Source organism: Harpia harpyja, chromosome 19 (genome assembly GCF_026419915.1).
Source record: "Harpia harpyja isolate bHarHar1 chromosome 19, bHarHar1 primary haplotype, whole genome shotgun sequence".
Taxonomy (NCBI): domain Eukaryota; kingdom Metazoa; phylum Chordata; class Aves; order Accipitriformes; family Accipitridae; genus Harpia; species Harpia harpyja.
This window is the reverse complement of record NC_068958.1, coordinates 1,943,130-1,963,118: the sequence shown is the minus strand read 5'-3', so window position 1 is coordinate 1,963,118 and position 19,989 is coordinate 1,943,130. Positions and strand designations below refer to the sequence as shown.

At 35.9% G+C, this 19,989-nt stretch overlaps 1 protein-coding gene across 11 annotated transcripts in view; it reads right to left on the bottom strand.

The window, feature by feature from the left end:
* The window catches only part of DENND1A (DENN domain containing 1A), a 216,331-nt gene that overhangs the window by 50,958 nt on the left and 145,384 nt on the right, over positions 1–19,989 (bottom strand). The window lies entirely within an intron of this gene.

Sequence of the window (19,989 nt, the reverse complement as noted above, 5' to 3'; positions counted from 1 at the left end):
ACTGCCTCCATTTTATCTACTTCCCTTCCAAAATAAATAAAGTAGGCCTTACATAACATTGAGTGAACTGTAGTTTGTTTCCAGGTTTCAATCATGTGACTGAGAAACAGGTTGGAAACCGGCAAATTGCGTATCATCAAAATAAAACACATTTGCTTTATGCACATTTTGCAAATGCTGGTGAAGGAACGTTCATCATCCAAAAAGGTAATTTTACTTAATGTCCCCAAAATATGACACACAGTCATCTGAATTCTGTATATTCTGCTTATCTGCCTCAGTAGACCCAGCCAGATAACCTGCACCAACAAGTCAGGATGTCTACTCTGTTCTCTCCACAGTTCACAAAGATTAGACTTTCATATATTGAATGAGTGAAATTTCTTTTTTTCACAACCTTGTTGGCAAAAGACAGAAATTGTTTTGCGGCTCTACTTTTATCTTATTTTAATGAGTTATGTTAATGCTGAAGTCTGCTGTACATCTGCCATAAGGGCACAAGTTTCCTCCACACTTAAATCTACAAATACTCAATGCAGCAAGCAAATATATTTATTGAATTAAAAACAAGACAGTAACAAAGAATGATAAAATTATACCGATGTATAATTAATATGGAGGCTTTTTCATAATTGTATTAAATTATATTTGGACTCTTCATCTGCTGAGTGTTCAAAATCAACATCGGATAGCAAAAAAACTTTAAAATGGTGGTATCATTCCATTTCTGAAGGCTTTTTATATTGGCAATCTTTTCTACCATTGGCTGTGTAAAGTCAGGATAACAGGGCCACTAAAATGACTGTGCTCAAAAAAACCCCATGCCACAGCATTGCTTAAGCATATTGTTTTTTCTCCACCAATTTATGTTGGAAGCCACCATTTGGCCCCAGGACTTCTAACACCTAATGCACGCTAAAAGGATACTAAATCCTCAAAACTATGTTGGGCAAACTGTGATGAGACTCACATTTCTTAAAATCTGTAGGTATTCACCTTTTTGCCTGAGTTCACAATCGATCAAACTTACTTATTGATACATTTCCTACTGAGGTCTGGTACTACCCCAGAGCTTATCAACCTGACAGCAGATAATCGCTGCTGATTGCCTGTCCTTTGACATAACTAACCTCGCCATTGTAACTAAATGGCACAAACAGTTATATCAGTTTTTAACACAATTTATGAGGAAAGTGAAGGAAATATTTGGCTTCAAATACTCAGACTGCAGTAATAAAATTCCTCCTGGCCCTCAATGAATTGGACAACCAGAATCACCAAGATGATACACCATGTACCTCACCTCTAACCCAGCAATCAACAAACGCCACAGGTCACAGGTTGTCCTTAACATGAGGAAAAGGATCAATTGCAAGTGACTGTCTAAGCACAGGATGGGTCTCTTTCAAAGAGGGAAGAAGTCACGCTTTTAGGATAGTTTCTGTCACCCTTTCCTTGGGCCAATGAATTTCCATGGTTTTGGAAAAGCAAGCAGTTTTCTTATGTTACAACTACAGTTTCAGGATAATTAATTTTAAAGATAAAAACCTGTCTTTGATTAACTCTAGCAGGAATTTACAGGGAAAAACAAAATCACTACAGTCTTTCCCGGCAAGAAGCATGAGTGTGAAAAAACACATTGGTTTTTTTTTTCCCTGTCGCTTTGCTCTCATCAGGATAAAGAATCATAAGACACTTCATTTCAAAGTAAACAAAGGAAAAATGTTTGGAAAAACAGGTCTGGCTGGTATGTGCCTGGTATACAAGACACTGGTGATAGTCTCCATGACATACTGACTACTGCCACGACAAAGGTCCTGTCTCAAAAATCAAGGTATGTACTGTCTGAAAGGTTTTAATGACTAACAGCTGATCACGCACTCATGTTAGTAGACAGCAGAAAGGGACAGAACTCCTGCATGACATGGAAGTGTCAAAACAAGACTTTGAGCAAGAGGTAATTTGGCAAATGGAAAAAGCCATTAGTTGATTTTGAGATGGGACTGACAATCTGGACGAATATAAGCTCCCTATGCAAGAACTAAATATATTTTATTCAGCTATTGCCATCCCACTTGAGATTTGTTTCAACTCTCTCAGGTACCAGGAGGGACAAGTCAGGATACTACAGAGCACTACAACTAGTAAGACAAAATCTTAGGAGATTGCAAATGCATCTGTTACTACAGAAACAGTAGTGACAGACACTTTCCAAGCAGGGCCCAGGCAACAGTACAACAAACAACAGGGTGTAACGGCTACTTGGCCAGTATGAAAAAGGCTTTCCCATCAAATTCAGCTACCAGAACGTAACAAGGGATGCCTGAAGAATGTTTGTCTGACATAGATACAATCTGGAGGTGAAAAGAGCTGGGAGGAATACATGAAGAAAAGTATAGATTAGCCCATGATCAGAGAAGAGGTTCACCAGAGGAAGGTTTAGCTTTCATTTAATTCTCGCTTACAAAACACTTTAAAGGAAACAAGCAGCCCTTCCTATAATCTACAAGAACCCAAAATTTCTCTCATGGTCAAAGAAGAGTATGAACATTGCGGAAAGAACAAGAACTACGCCCTGCCAGACAGAAGCTTCCTCTACTCCATTGTACATCCAGCACAATGACACCAGCTTCTCCTCTTACAATTGAGCTATATACCATTCCTATAAACATACATATTGCAGCTGCTGGAGCCCAGTATTATTATAGTCTTAACACACTTCCTTCCCCAAAGTACTAATGATTGAGTTTGTTCATTAGGTTGATTAGACCTTTTGACTTCTTAAGAGACAATTCAGGCTCAACTGCTGCTAGATGATAAGAAAAACTTTAAACATCAAGGTCAAGCATGAGCTTTTCAGCTTAGAATGCATTAGTACTTTCCATCCTCCACGACCTCCAGAAGGGTGAACACACTGTTGCTAACCCCCATCCACAGCTTCATTACAAAAGGACAAGCTGGACGATAAGACCATTTTCTTGACAGATTTAGTTAACTGTAAATTATAAAGCTATTCAGCTCTGCTTTTACTGACAGATGACATTATACATGAGGGGACATGCTAAGAACTGCAGATATTTTGTGAAATGAGTGGTCTTGTTCACATGTTAAAACAATTTAATAACTTGTCCTGATAAACCCATCAACTCCTAAACTTGCTGTTTCCAACAATTTGAATTTAGGCCTTGACTTGTCGACGTCTTAAAAAGCCATTATTCCCCTCTCCAATTATAAATGCATAACAGAGGCTAAGATATGGCATTGCAAATGCTCTAAACGTGTGCACAGTGCAACTCTATGAGGAATCTGATTTGATCTGTAATATTAGATAATTCACACGTATTTCAAGATTGGATCACAAAATTATTTTTTTAATACAAAAATTTACACATTTAATCTGTAATCTTAACACAAGAGAAGTAACTTTAAAATATAGGACTAAGATTTAAGACTCCCAGATGCACTGAAAAAACAGGTGCCTTTTCTTTATGCCTTTGCAAATCTCCCTTTATATGAATATTTTATATTCATATGGCATAATGAAGTTCATCAGGGCAGTGCTGCTATCTCATGACCCTGTAAAAAAGCTGAAAAGTTTCAGCCCACATCTGATCTGTTGCCAGCCCTATTTTTAAATTGGAATTCTGTTACATTCTAAAATAACGTTTGAAACTACTTAAGGCAGCAAGTGAAAAGCGAAAGGAGTCTAGGACTTACTTCAGACTGTTCTAGAGTTTCATGAAACCTGCTGTTATATTTTAAGAAGCCATCATGCAAACTGAAAGATAAAGCCTGATCTTGGTTAGCTAAGCTGTAAAAAATTTCACTATGATCCCCCATCTTTCAGTGAAATCACTTTTCCTCAGAAAGAAGAACTTTCTTTCAGAAGAGGGTACAGGACCTCGTGCAGACAGTTATTGTGAGAGAAGTATCATATCTGAATTGGCCAACTTACCGTACTCGCAGACAGGCCAGCTAACTGGTTATGGCAATAACTTTCACAGTGAATATAAAGGACTAAAAATACGTGGGACAGAAGACAGCACAGATTAGAGAAAGACTTGGAGGAAGGGACAGAGACAAACATAAATGATACTTCTGGAAAGACACACAGGTGCTAACATAAGTCAGGGAAGCCTAACTATTCCCACTCCTGCAAGAGACAAGACACCACAGTGTGCATCTGGGTAATGCAGCTTTAAAGCCAGCATTTGACTGCTGGAGAAAACAGTAAGATAATAAAGACAGGGTTCAAATTAGGTCAACAGTGAGTGTCTCTTGCACAAGCAAAGATTTCACAAAACTTGATTCTAAGGGTAAAAAAAAAAAAAACCACACACACAAAAAAACCCCAACCCAAACCTGAAGACTTTATGTTTAGACAACCCTAAAAGTTAAGCCATGGAAGATATATGTAATCTCTTCTGCATTATCACGGTCAGCATGTGGTGCAGGGTAATGAATTTTGTGCTGCTGTATGCATGCCTTTAAACCATGTAGGTGCTCTTTCAAAGCCTCTCTAATAAATACACAAGCCATTAGAGCTGCTCTGTAAACCAGCCACGAAATGAAAAAATGTGGGGTGGAATTTAAAGGTGCAGAACAAGATGACAATCTGATAGTCTACAAGCCATAAGTCTAGTGTCAGTATACTATGCAGCAAAATCCCATATACACAGCAAGAACAATGACATGCAAGGGATTCATATATCACTGTTTTATTACTACCTAGATGTTGCAAATAACCACATCCTTTACTAAAATTGGTTATGTTGCAAATGACAAAGTAAAGCCTGTAGGGATATTCTAGGAATCATCATCCTTAATTCCATCCAGAATTATAATGAAACTAAAATTGGAGAAAGATCTTACTGATCTGGATATATATGTCAATGTCAGATACAACAACAACCAAAGGCAAGCAACTGCTCTGCAGACCTTTCAAGAATTGTGATTACAATGTCAAGGAAAGATTAGCTCATCACAGCTGAAGAAGAATCATCAGTCAGCCAGCAGGATTCCATAAAGAAAATCTGAAATTGGTGACAGACACCTGATAGGACATTGGCTCATTCAGCTTGCAATTGCAACGACAAATAACCTCCCCGTAACTAGTACATACGTTCAGCACAAGAAAGCTCTTTGCATCTGCCTCAGTCATAATGGAATCAAGAAAGCATAGATCAAATACTCTGCATTAAGCAAATGATACCATAGCTTTATTAGCATTTCAAGATGCTGCTCAGGAACAAAGAAATCATGTGCTTAGAGATTTGACCACACTTCTTCTAAAGAACACTAAATTAAGACTCTGTTCAAAAAGAGACTACCAGTTCTGATAAATTAGTATTGCTAAGTGTAATCTTGAAAAGCATTTAAAAAACATGTATTTACCAATGCAGACGATACTGTCCAAACACTTACTGTCTCATGTAAATGCCCACTTCCACTACCAGTCCAATTTCAGACTGGTTTTTTGTGTTCCTCACTAGGGTATATAACCTCTGGTAGAGAAACATCAAGAGTGAGTATCACCACCACTTTTTTTTTTTTTAATAGATTTACAGTATCTCTACTTTTTATAGATACTTTTTATAAGATTCACAGTATCAAACAAAATGGGTCACTTCTCTAAATCCTCAATGCTTGCAATTGCTGGTGAATCGGAATTTCTGACAGCTGTCATTCTTCTGCATGTGATCTGATAACTCCTGTAATAAGTTGTAATAATATCACTGAAGGAGAAATAAAAGGGAGAAAGGTGACTGCAAGTCAGTTGAATCACCAACACCAATTGTAACACTGAATCACATCAACATCCCCTCCAAAATGTCATGTGTCAAAACTTGGTTATACCTGTGCTGCGGATCATGGGTATGTGCACATATAGCAAGCTGTATTCAGCTACATAGGCGTTATCCTTACAAGAGCCTGGGAGCTTCTTTTAGAAAACATTCCTTGACAGACAAATCATGTGAGGTGAGACAGACATGTTCTGCAGTGCACAAAATAACTTAACATGCTTCCCCGAACTCCTAACTTGGACATAACTAAATAGTCATAGAAGTGTTTTTTCTGGTTGTACTACGAAGTAGAATGCACCTCGCACTAACAAAAGAAAACAGTAAAAGCTTGCAAAAATGTAAAGTTGTTTTTGGTTATTGGCTTTAACCCAGTTTTCTCATGTAGATATTGGAAGTTAATAAATTTCAAAATTTTACCTTGTAAGCATTCTCAAAATTCTTATGTAATTCCCTTTATAAAACTAGATACTAACTGGAGCTCTGAGTTAGACTGCAGGAAAAAAGCAGACTCATATCAACAAATACATTCTTGACCAAAACCCAAATAAAAGTAAAGCGTCCTCAGAAAGGACATATATCTGTTTCCTGCAGCCACTGAAGGTATTATTATTTACCAGCAGGCTGCCAACAAGGATGAAGCAATTTAAACACACAACTCAACTTTAAATGTGAAATTATAATATGCAGCTATTCAGACTTCATCAAAATCTTTTTGAACACTGTAATTAGAACTCTGTGGCCTGTGCTTCTTTTAGAACCCTAGTAGTATATGTATTATTATAATGCAGTGAATTATTAAGCTGTAATCAATTCTACAACATCCAAAATGCCTTCAGGTCAAAAAACTTCAGGTGTATTAAAACTACCATGAAACTTTTGTAGAAAAAATATAGAATAAGATTTATTTGCACTAAAACATTGTAAGAAAACCAGCTCAGATACTGATAGATTCAGTGAAAGTTCAACAACACTCCTTCACACATTATTTCAGATGGTAATACCCAACACCATTACAGGATCTGACAAACTTTGCACAAAAACATCAAATAAAAGATTAAACTAATGAAAAATGTGTAACTGGAAGAAATTTACATCACGTAGCAATATTTTTGCTTCTCCTTTCAAACCCTTTTAGTTTATTAGGATACCTGGCATTTTCATGTTATACCAAGTAAAATGACACATACTCGTATTCACAAATAATGAAACTACTTTACTGTAATAGAGCACGCCATCTTTCAAAGTGTTTATATGGCTAATTCAAGCCATTGCCTGCCCTGATTTCTGAATCACCTACATCAGCCAGCCGTTTTCTATCCCTAAGCAACAGATACAGCTTCGTGTCTCTAGAACTCAAGCAACAAACCTGGAAGATAAAGTGCAAAGAAGCCAGCAAGAAAGCATTTAGGGCTGGGTGGGGGGGTGGGGGGGGAGAAAAAAGGAAAAAAAAAAAAAATCACCATTTCGCAGATCAAGAATAGAGGCATGAAAATAATAAGTAACTTGTACATGGTCACAAAAGTCTCTGGCAGAGCCAGGGAAAAGAACCGAAATTTCTTTAATCCCTGTTCAGTACCTTAAATACAAGGCTATTCTTCGTCTTCCTACTTGATATTGTGTCAATGCATGAGTGTAGGTGTTGAAAGACTAACAAAAGAAAAGTAATAGTATGGTATTATGAGCTGAGAAACCTAATCTTTATCAGATACAGCAAATCTCTATGATGCTGCCTGCACTAGGAACTCTCTCTTTGTCCTGAATATGCTTTAAATTACTGGTATAATGTGTACTGTATATTGTTCCACTCTTATATTTATTCCACAAAAACCCCTGTGGCCTGCATGCGATTTTATCATTAGCTGGCAAGGTAATTTCAGGGCCTAGTTCTGCAATCATTCCATGAGCAATACTCCCATTGAAGCTAGTATGTTCTGCATGCAAAGCAGCTACCAATTCAGGTTCCCTATAATAAAAAGGCCTTTTTCTGTTTTAACTATTGTGGAACATTAGTGACAATACAAAAAAGGAAAAAAATTACAGTGCAATTCTTTATATGAGTTATTTTATACTATGACAAAATATAAAAGTGTGCTTGGAAACACAGTCTACACAAAGTATTTCCTATGAGATAGATGATAAGCTTTTTTTTGTTTCATTTATTAAAACTCAATAGAATGCAAAATATTTTGTTAAAATAGAAAAAAAATCTCTGCAAAAATGATAAATGGTTGGCCAAGATTTAGAAATTACCAATATGCCTAAAGGTCACAAATGTTAATATTTTGCTTTTTGATTTCTTAGATACATGTAAAAAGCCAAAACTCATCCAAATCAATCAAGCTTCCAGGATTCACCCAAGTAAATATGTTGAAAATATGTTTTTGTGCAAGATGTGTATGACTCCTTTGTATCATGACCCCCAGAACCACATTGAATAAAATGGCTATTTTCAAGATCGAAATATTTTAATATAATATTTAGATGCTAATATAGATGCAGAAGGGAATAAACTGTTTTTTAACTTCACTAAAGCAATGTGAGAGAAGCTTTAGTCATAAAGGTAGGTCATAAAATCCCACTCTCTTAGCTAGGTAACAAAACCCCAGTCTCTATAAATAAAATGGATATAATGGAATTAAACTTTAGATTTTCACTGAGTTAGAGACATCTAGTCTTTGGTAGATATACTAACGCACCAGATAAAAGATAACAAGATATGCAATGCCACCTCCTTCATATAATAACTGGCAAAGTAAATGCTGTTACTATAACAGAACTCACTGAGGTTTGATCTGTCACCATGTTATGCCACTTGATAATTTGGTGTGGAAGCCTCAACTATTGCCATGAAAAAACACAGCTAGAAAATAAGTCATTTTAGAGAAGGAATTTATCATGTCCCCTGAGAGAGGTAATCAAAGGCACTGGATTAGGAACACTGGAAAAAGGTTTCATTCCTTTCTGTTCGAGTCATGTAATGGTCTCTGGGGAAACCTAAGTGGTCAATGATTAATACATAAATGCATACACACATATGCTTGCTGTGGTTATCTATCACATATGTGAGATTATAAATCAGTAACTTATGTCACTAGACTCTTAAAGATGCAACAGCATCCATTCCTGGGAACAACTGGAACTTGCCACAAAGACACTCGCCTCTATACTGCTCGTTACAGAGCATTAGTATATTACATGTCGGCCCAAACAACTTCTGGGAAAGAACTAAGAAATCAAGTCCACAGCTGCTCAAGATGCTTCTCATCATAGGTGGAAAAAAGCAAAGTAAAGCATTTCCCTTTTAAAATAAATGAGAACTCTCCTTTTACCATTTATTCACTCTTTGTTTGTCAGAAAGAGGCTCAGATTTTACCACATGGGAAGGCAAGACACAGAAAAAGCCACACTAGTGTAATCACAAAAACTGTGCTACTTTTAACAGAGCTCCTCGATCACTGACACCGAATGAAGCCCTTTCCCTCATCTCACAATAGGTTGAGGATCCTGCCATATTAGAAAGTACCATTTTTTGTAAAGTTAGGTTTGATTTTATTTCCCCAGGCTCTCCTCTACAACATCTCACTTCTTGTAGATTTTATTCAAACCCTTAAAAAAAAAAAAAAAAAGAAAAAAGAAATCCTGCCTCTCAGAGACTGAGAATGCTGTGTCTTGCAAGCATTTATTGCAAGATATGTAATTTGTCTCCAACCCCCAATTCCTTCCTAGTATATTCATAATGAGAAAGTTGCATGCAGTGTGAGGACAAAAATGAAGCAGATTTTTCCTTTCACCACTTCCCCCACAGGTTTTGCTCAATCCACAATGAAGCAACTGAAGGGAATTTGTTCTGCATTCCTGCAAACCTACAGCTCACACGCACTGAAGTCGAGCTTTGCAGCAAGTGTAATTATTTAGTGTTTGGCCGCATGACTCCTCCCAACTCCCATTATATCAGCTACACATTTTTGACATAGAAACCATGCAAAATTTCTGAACTCTTTTGTGAGGGGGGGGAAATGCCATCTAATTAGACCACATGTGCAGAGAAGCATCTGGCTCAGAGCACAGCAGTTTACACAGTTCCTTGAGTTGTCGTGGAGACAAGCACATGACCCGCTCAGAGCTGAAACTCTGGGGCACGGATCCAGATGCACTTCTAACATATTCTGACAGAGAGCAGATGGGCAGATATTTGCAGGGCCAAAAATTCCAACTCTGCTCTCCTCCAGACCCACATGCCCTCAATGATAATTTTTATCTTGTAAAAGTCCTTCTCATCTGCCCTGGAACCTCAGGCTTCCTCACCCAGGAAACAGGTGAGATTTCAATCAGAAGAGTTCACAGACTTCAATCCCATTTATGTAATAGTTATAAGGAGCACTAAACATTATCCAAATATTTGAAAAATCACTCATTTTGATGCTTTACTTTGGCATGCAATTCAAATTGCATTCATGGAAAAGTGCACATGAACTTCTGTGATTCACATGGTGCATTATTACATCTTGGCTGGTGAGGCTTGCTGCTGTTTTAATTATTAATAAAGTAAAACAAACTTTGTTCTACCTATTCATAAGAATTGCTAATAATGATGCCTATTATTGCAGTGACCTCACAGCGTTGAGACCCTATTTTCAGTTTCTTAATATTCTTTCAACTGTATGAATACATGTTTTCTGTTCCAAATTACTTTTTAACTTTAATGCTTTAGTTCAATTTAGCTCAGCATTCTGCTAAGAACATCTTCAAGGGAAACAAAGTTGACTAAAACTTAACAATCTCACAAGTTTGGCTGAAAAGCCCTATCACTCTACACAGGCACTGAACATACCTTGCAGGAGGCACACGATCTTGTATTCATTTTAGAAGATGAATTTCCAGGAAAAAAAATTCCTTGGCTCAAACTCCCCCAGAAAGAACCACAACTTGTGACTACAGTTGCCTACAGACTCTGAGCATCCTATAGCCCAAGATCTTCTCTGTGATTGCTTCACCTGCTGCAATGACAGGCCAGAAGCTGAGAAAGCCAGGTGAATGGCCATGAAAGAACAGTAAAAGAAAACACTCGCCACCTGCTCGCTTCATCTTCAAGCAAGCTGCCTACTCCGCAGGACTGGATTACATTCTTTCCAGTGCCACAGAGTATTTTCACAGTAGGCATTTCCCAGTGAAAATTCAAGAAAGCTGGCTACTGTGGAAAAAGTTACTAAATAACTGACAAAGTATTTGCACTGAGAAATTGGCATTTTCAACGTTCCCTATTAAAAACTAGAATAAACACTGACTTGAGCTGCCTTTTGAGCTAATTTGATAAATGTACATACATATTTGCTCTACATGGGCATAATCATTTTGACACAAATGCACATGCAAAAATATTACGTAGCTACTTTAGCATTAAAACAAATAAACAATAAAACAAACACAATGTTATCAAATTTCAAGACATTTAAACACTAGAATATAGTAGATATTTACCAATAATTGCTACAGCTAAGAATCACACCAGAACAGTTCATTAGCTCAGCTATTGTCTGCTACATTGATTACTACATCCATATTTTTCCATATTTTAATTTTAGCAGTACAAAATTACATTGCTCCAAATGCAAAAGTTGCTCATTTAAAGAATGAAACTTGCCTAACAGTATTCTTAGTTCTGGTAATGCAATATTTGACATTCAACAGCAATTTAAACTCCTTTTTCAGGGTTAAACAAAATACTCAGGAACTTTTAAAAACATACAAAAAACCCCACACACAATACACCCAACTTTATTAAGCATAAAATTTTCAAGTGCTTAGATTTATACCCTATATAAATACCTTCAAAGCTTAAAAAACAATTCTTATGGTGCTAAAGAGTTAATACTTTGTACTGTGGTCACTGTAAATAAGCGCAATTTCAGCTAAGCAATATTGCTGTCAGAGACACAAGGCTTTGCAGGTGTGGGCAATAATTAAAGGTTTCAGCACATCTACCTGGGTGAAGTATTTTTGCCTCCTATTCCAAGGAGGAAGCCCTCTCTGTGGAGAGCAGAAGAGCTCATTAATGAGGCTAATTAGGTGTAAAGGGGGTAGAGTCTGGCATCAGCTGCAGCTTATAGTAGCTAATCATTAAGCTCTGTAATCTCTACCCCAGAACAGCAGATGATCATGTTCCTAGGTGACTGATGTTGCTAAGAAAATTTCCAGCACCTGAGTACCTGACCAAATACTTTTTGGTGAGGCTAAAGACTCCCTTAACCCTCCACATGCCAGACAGTGGAGTCGACATCATTTCTTCACTCATCAATTCTCTAACAACGGATACCCAAAGAGATTTGAACTTGGCATGAGGTCTATAATGTGATTTATTTCAGAATTAAAAAAAAATAAAAAATCAATGCCATCAACAGTGTAAGGAAAGGAAGGCCAGTAAATAAAGGTTGGTGGAGCAACATGCAAGAATACAGATATGAGCAATAATGCTTGAAAAAGAGTGATCACATATACCTCCTAAAGGTTTGTGAGTTCTCCTTGTAATTTCTTTGCATAAAGTAGTGAGGATAGTTACAATACCACAGGGATGAAAGCCTTGTTAATAAATATGTAAAATAAGGATTTCATTGTACTCATCTAATTTGAAATGAGAAAAAGGACATAATTTCCATGGAGAGAGAATACATGAAAGCAGAGCTCAGTCTGGAACTTGTTTTGTAAAATGAATTGCAAGAATGGCAAACTGTTCCAGCACCTCAACGTGAATTTTTGAGTTGATCAGGCAGAATAGACCCTTTACTGGCAACCTGCTACTGTCCTTTTTTTCTCCAATTGAAGCAGCAGATTTGAATCAAAACTTTTTAGATTCAATTAAAATTCAACAAGAAATAGAATATTTTTCTACTGCAATTATTTTACTGCCTGATGGTATGGCTTGGAGTAGATCCTTGAATTAGTTGTGAATGAACACTAAAGCAAAATGTCTTAAGCACCTTAGTTATAACTCTCGAGTTATTAAAAGTGGTACATTTTAAAAGGTGTGTTTTCATACTGACCAAGAAACTAAGCTGCAATTTTTTACAGGTCACCAGATTGCAAATATGATTAAATCAGCATATTTATCTGATCCTTATTGTCACTGGAATGAAAAAAACACCTCAGTTTCCTGTTTCTGTTTACTAACTGAAATGTTTAAGGATTAAAAAGAAAAATGCCCTGCAAAACCAGAAAGATGAGCAAGTACCCCTGAGGTAATAAAGGCTCAAGTGTATTTAATACAAACTCCCTTGTCTCCATGTTACCTGTGGACTTGGAGATGCACAGATTAAATAACAGGAGCTGCTCAGAGGTAGCACTGGCTCTCATTATAATCAGGGATATGGATGCACTCATCAAGATAAACTACACTGGTAACCCAAGACTCCTCTTAACATCAATACAAAAAAAATCTCCAATAATAACTAGCATATTCTTTTACAACAATACAGAAGTCAGTTGAATTGGATGATAAAAATGCTTTGTAGCCAGCATCATATTCTTTTTAATCATTCTGCAGATATATCATAAAGACGAAACCACATTGGGTAATACAGGTTTTTACAAAAGCCTTGAGATAAGCCCCCTTCCCCAGTATTGAACTCACTGTAACTTCAGCTGCTTCTACTCTAGAACGACATATGCACAAGAAGTTTTCAGATAGGTATAGAAAGTGCTCAATGCCAAAGGTATAGCACAGTTTCTTAAACAGAAACATCACCTCTTCTGAAAGACAACTGTTACCAAAATACCTCAGAATGCCTGAAATGGAGATGGGATGGGAGAGCCTCGTCCACTCAGCATCTGAAACAAATTCTTGGTTTTTCTTTTTTACTTTCCATTATGGCAAGTTACATAATTCTCTAGCAACACCTCATTTCCAGTTGTTGATACCCAAATATAGGATAAAGAAAAAAAAAAATTACAAGAGAAGAGTTGAAAACCACAATTTTAGAACACAAAGGCCATAACTGATCACATGAAAAGTCTATCTGCCTGGTGTTCCGTCTCCATTGTAGTCATAAGCAGATGTCCAGGAAGGACCAGGAAGGTAGAAAGCCTGAATATTATTTCTCCCCTCAGACTCTATCAGACTGAGATCTTCATCTCAAGAAATTTATTGAGTCTGCTGTTGCTTGTGTATTAAATAAACCCAAACAGAGGCCTATCCCAAGTGTCTCTCCAATCTTCCCCAAAACCAATACAAACTTCTTCATTATCATTTGATAAAGTGCTTGGCAGAATTATTACCTATTGTACAAAGAATAGCTCCTTCTCATTTATTTCAAACCTTTGCTGTTACAAACCTCACTTGATTGCCCATGGTTTTTTTTATACTGGAAAAGACAATGAGAAGTCACTCCCTATTGTCCTTCAAATCGTCAGGGAGATCTTTTCCTGTAGATAATGCTACAAAACTGTCTGACATTCACAGTATCTCTGGTATTCAAATAACCAGCTTAGACATTTTATGGAGGAAAATGTGCAACAATGTCTGTAAGCAAGAGGTAAGTGTGTTTAGCAATTGGGGTAAGTACATAGAAGCATCTGAATTAAACAGAGGAAAAGGGCAAAACAGAACTATACAGCATTTTAGTCAACAGTAACAAACTTCATTTCCCTAAAGTCTAACTCACCACCACAATCACATATGTCCCAAGGTTGGTCTGCAGAGACAAGAAAAACTGTTCAGAGGAGCAATTCCAAGATTTGGCACTATTTCTGCATTGTTTTAATGTTTCTGACAAGTGGTCCATTGTTTCTTAGCCATGTACACACTTCATTTCAGTAATTAGCTGTCAGAGCGGGCCCAACAGCAACTTAGTATTGTCTGCTCAAATCGTATTAATGAAATGCAATCCACTCAAATGTCCTGAATACATATCTGTAATTGTGTTAAATAGAGAGATTGGGGACGTCAGCAAACTTCAGCTTCTGAACAGGGCACTATGATCAAGCGTGTTAATCCATTATTTCTTAGGGATTTGACAACCAATTAATATTACAGGGCTTCCTATATAGCAATAAGGACTGATGATCCAACTTTTTTTTTTTTTTTTAAGCGTAAAAAGTGACTTTTCAGACTCTGGGATATCAAAGTAAAAGCTGTGCATAACATTTGTGAAAACAACACCCTGAAAGGCAGAAAAGCAAGAACTGCAGGTTGCAGCATTGTAAAAGTAGGGTTTGTATTTAAAGATTTGGCATCTGTATGTTGAAACCTACATGGAGAATACTCAGTGTATACACTGAGCATAAGTAGAATTAAACAAAACCCAAGATCTTTATCGAATATATCAGTTTTTAAGACTTTTTATATGACTAGTAGAATCAACGTTCCCAATGTATACAAAATGCAATTGATTACTTCTGGTTGTAAACTGATACTTATCAATCAAGTCATTATACCATTTTCTGTTTCATGCTTTCCATCACCAAAGACTTTTCCAAAGAACAGAATTTGAACAAGATGAAAAACAAGAAACAAGAAAAACACATAAGGGAAATATCCTGTGGGTATAATAGTCTTTGGAAAACCTTCAAGTCAGTTATGACTGCAAAATTGCTATTAAAATTTAATTAAAATTGAGCACAATAAGCTATGACAAGATAATGGATGGGAAACGTAGCTTTAGGGCAGAGTGAGGATATCTCGAACTCTGGCTAGATGCGATGCTTTATTTTGGTTATGTTTGGCAACTATTCTTGAGATTTCTGAAACACATCTTAATTATAATGGTCTATAAAAATTCACAGAAGAGAAAAGAACAGCACTGCTTTTCAGTTGTCTCAAGATCTGTAACATATGCCAAATAAGTAAGAGATTTGTAGGACTCCAGTACCATCTAGTCCTTAATTTCATTCATGTTCACACCCGCATGAAAGAACACTCTTTTTCAACTAAAAAGCCTCTACAAGCCCCTCCCAAACCATTAAGTATTTGTGACTTATCTGTAAATAAAAATAATTTGTTTCCTCACACAGGCAGAAATTCTTTGAATATCATTAACCTCCATAGTTGAAGGTAACAAATCCAGCGTCACACAGACCTGAAGCAGAAGTAGTCAAAAGCCTTGGGAATGACTTTGACTTAGGGAAGTCAATAGCCCTTTATCAGAGACAGCTGCTTTGCTCACCCTGGAAACTCATTTTAAGAGAGCTGAAACGCAATTTGTTCAACACATAAAGGAGAACACATGATTAGGTGACATTTGGAAGAGAACACATACTCCAAACATTAGTTTAAAATCCCCAAACGAAGGGACGGAACATATGTATGTTTTTAAAATTGTGCTAAAGAAGTCCTCCCTATTAATTGGAAAGCCACTGCTCCAAAACAATATATATTTATAGTTTCATAGACACATTTGGGGAAAATATTTTCATACCTGTAAGAACTAAAAATTATTTACCTTAAGCATGAACTTCCTTGATTAGATTCAGCTTCTGTAACAAGTAATTTAAAAGAACCCACCAATTTCTGAATAATGCTGGTTAGGTGCTTTTAATTAGAGTTACTACACTGACAAAGTATAAACAACACAGCCAAACAGTATTATTCGCTATCATTCAATAGAGATTGTAACTAATCTCATATGATTTTTATTACCAGAGACACAGCAGCCATTTAACATTTTTTAAATTTTAGGCAAGAAATTAAGGTAAGCAACAGCATTCCCATTCTTTGACTGCCTTCAAGTGTTAAGTATAAAATGTTCTTGCATGTAAGAATAGAGCAGCTTTAGATAAATGTGTTCTTTATTTTTCATATTTTCTTAGTGGACAATATGTAATAAATTATTAGGTGACAAATGGGAGATGAACTTTACCTATACAAGTACAGATGGATCCTGAAAGAAAGGCAAAATAATCACATTTGTAATCCTTACAAATTGCTTTCATTTTCACCATTAATCCTCTCTAAGAAAAAAATGTTCTAGAGATACAGATTTTAACTACTGCTTGGAGAGCTTCACCAAAAATTATTCTTTGATATATCTTTCTTTTCATTGAACAACAGGAGTAAGCAATGTACATATATAATTTACAGCTTTTAAAGTGTATTCAGAGCAAAACCATGCCACCTTCATTTCCACATTACTTTTAAGAATCTAGTACAAGTTACTGTCTCTGAGTAATACTTAATGCCAAATAGGATGCTTGAAGAGAGTAATGTCAATAACAAGTTTTACACTTTTAGAACCAACAACATATATGTATGTGTATATAAAACAGACATATAGTTACTCACATGAGATCTGCTATAAAATTTCTCATTATATAAATCACAAAACTAAATATTGCATCAGAAATTATTCAAAAGAGAGCTACACTTGGACACAAAAGTAACCTTTAAGGAGTTAAAATGTCCTCAACTACAAGTCAAGTTGAAACTTATTTAATTAGGTTCTGTATTTGAAAAAATGAAATAAATTCTTTCATTAACTAAACCAAACTCCCTTAAAGGCAACAATATGTTCCCTCTCTGTCAGGACAGAGCGCAATGAAATCTTTATTTTAATTGGGGTTAGCTAAGGGGCCATTTGGCTTCAGATGCTTTGTTTATCAGCCCTAAGCTTTACAGCTTAGCCAGTACTTGAAATATTTTATTACAGAATGGTTTCATAAAAAAAAAAAGAAAAAAAAAAGAAAGAAATTAAAAAAATACACTCTTCCAAGTAGTTTTATATAGAGATAATTTCAAATGTGCATTTTGAAAACTGGAAGTCCAAGTCAAAGGTATCTCAAAAGAAAACACTGATTTTCTTTTGCATTATTGTGATATAGGTCTCCTTTATAAATGCCCTGTTCTAATGGTTTCTGCATCATGCCCTTCCCTAAGCAACCCAGCAAAGATGCAGCTGTAGAACAATGGATCTCTCCATGGTGATGACTACGGTGAAGCAACCAAACACACCTCATTTTTGTATTTTGTCACAACCCCACTTCCTTTGTTGTGGACAACGTTTCAGAACCCTTCACACTGTGTGGATTTCCATTTCACAACCAACTGGTGCTGCAGGGAACAAGGAAGACTTTCTACAATGCATGAGAACTCAGAGACAAACCTTTCGTAAGAATAAAAATCATACATTATATAAAACTCATTCAAGGGCACAGCTTACTTTCCATTTTTTTCTAAACAGCTTTGAACTTTCATATGAAAACTTTAGAATCTTGGACCTGAAAAGCTTGGAGTTGATCAATTAAATTTTAAAACAAAGAAAATTAATTCTTATTCAGTAGATGACACCTTTTTCCTGTAATAAACTAATTTACAAATATCAGACATCTTCAGTAATACAGTTACTGAAAATACTATGGAAAACAGCTATTACAGGAATGGACAGTGTACAGGAACTCTACAAAAACATAGCCCCAGTTCATTCCAAATTGCAGCAAAAACTAATGAAATAAGCCAGAATAATTTCCTGCTTCATCGTGAGGATCGAACTTAGACTGGATTTTGGATTTATTCCTTATTAAACCTCCAAGCCTTAGGAGTGTTCCTGAAACTGAAATAAAATGGAAAAAGAAAAAACAGAGAACTCCAAACCTACTTTCCACAAATGAAATACAGTATTATGATATTTTCATATTCTTTTCCCCTGTGGTATCACTAAAATTTGATTTGTCAGATGCTTTCTTTTTTTTCAAAATCATAAAAATTACTCCATATAATTTCTAGTTGTCTTCTGGAGGATATTGGCATTATGTTGCTAATAGTTTTATACATGTTACATAACACAGCACAATACATACATTATTTAAGATATAAAAACTATGCCAATAGTATTTTATTAAGTCCACTTTAAGAATTTGGTTTTATTCTTAAAACAAACTTACTGTCTTTCGTTTTCAGAAATAAAAGCATTGCTGCTGAATCTGAAAGAATAAAGCTTAATTCAAATGAAACATTGAGTTCTGTGCTTCATGTTTATGTTACCTTAAAGAAAATATAACAATTTCAAATTAAATGTATTATTTTTTTTTTTCCTCCAGATAGCTTTTTGCATATCTTCTCTGTACTGTTCCCTTGTGAGAACTATAATAAAATGAGCTGCTTCTGCAACTTCTCAGCAGGTATTTTGATTTGAGAGTAATCATAGTTTTCTCTACAATCTTTATACAATTTATGTCCTGATCATCTAACAAATAAGTAAAAGACTTAAATTGACATCAGTATGTATACTTTTCTCTAACAATGCAAACTAATTGTATATCTCTAAACGAGAAAAATATTTATTAAAAAAAAATATCTAGTGAATATACCAACTATTGAGTTCAAAGCAAAGACACCACATGTGTCTAAATAAATATCAAGGAAGTGTCAGAGGTAAATGAGGAGAGACCAGGTGAAGTGTGTGTGATGTGTTAATTGTATTCAAAAAAAAATAATAGAGCAAGACAGAGAAGCTGAACTTCCAATTATCATAATGGTATCTACTTCACAACACATTTTCAAACTTGAAAGAGACATTTTAAACCATAGGAATTCTGAGCAGAATACCTCCAGCTGTGTTCTGCATAAATCTTGCACGCTGTACATACACAGTTTATTTAAATACCAGGTAAAGTTATGACTTACAAAATGCATATTTCAGTCACAATAGAATATCTGTCATTGCTAAAAGCTGCTACTCATTGAATGAAAGGAACAGAAAACAATGAATTAAATTAGAAAAAGATAAGAAAAGACAGAATCTTTTCATTTGATGTTTTACTAGACTGAAGTAGTGTGTATTTTAAAGAACAACGCACTTATCAGCCCTCTGCAGAGTTTACATTTTTGTGCCCCCCAAAGTATTAGAAAGAAGAAAAAGGTGATCCTCAACGTTAAATTAATTTTTGCCTATATAGCATTTTGGCCATGAGCCAGAATTTATCACTCACTAATGTTCTGCCCATACCAAAATCAACATATTTGTGAAAAAAAGTTGCCCAATTATCTAATGATATGCAAGAGTCAAAGCAGAAAAGGGGCTTAGTCCCCTTCCATATTTTCCCTTTCCAGAAGCCTTAAGCAAGTAACAAGTACAACATGAATACCCAGGCAAGCAGTACCCCCATCCCTCCCCAGGACTGAAGAATCAAGATGACAGCAAGCACACTTCTGAAGGTAACTTCACGTGTGATTTTGCTAAGCCCCAGGGCAGTATCAGAACAT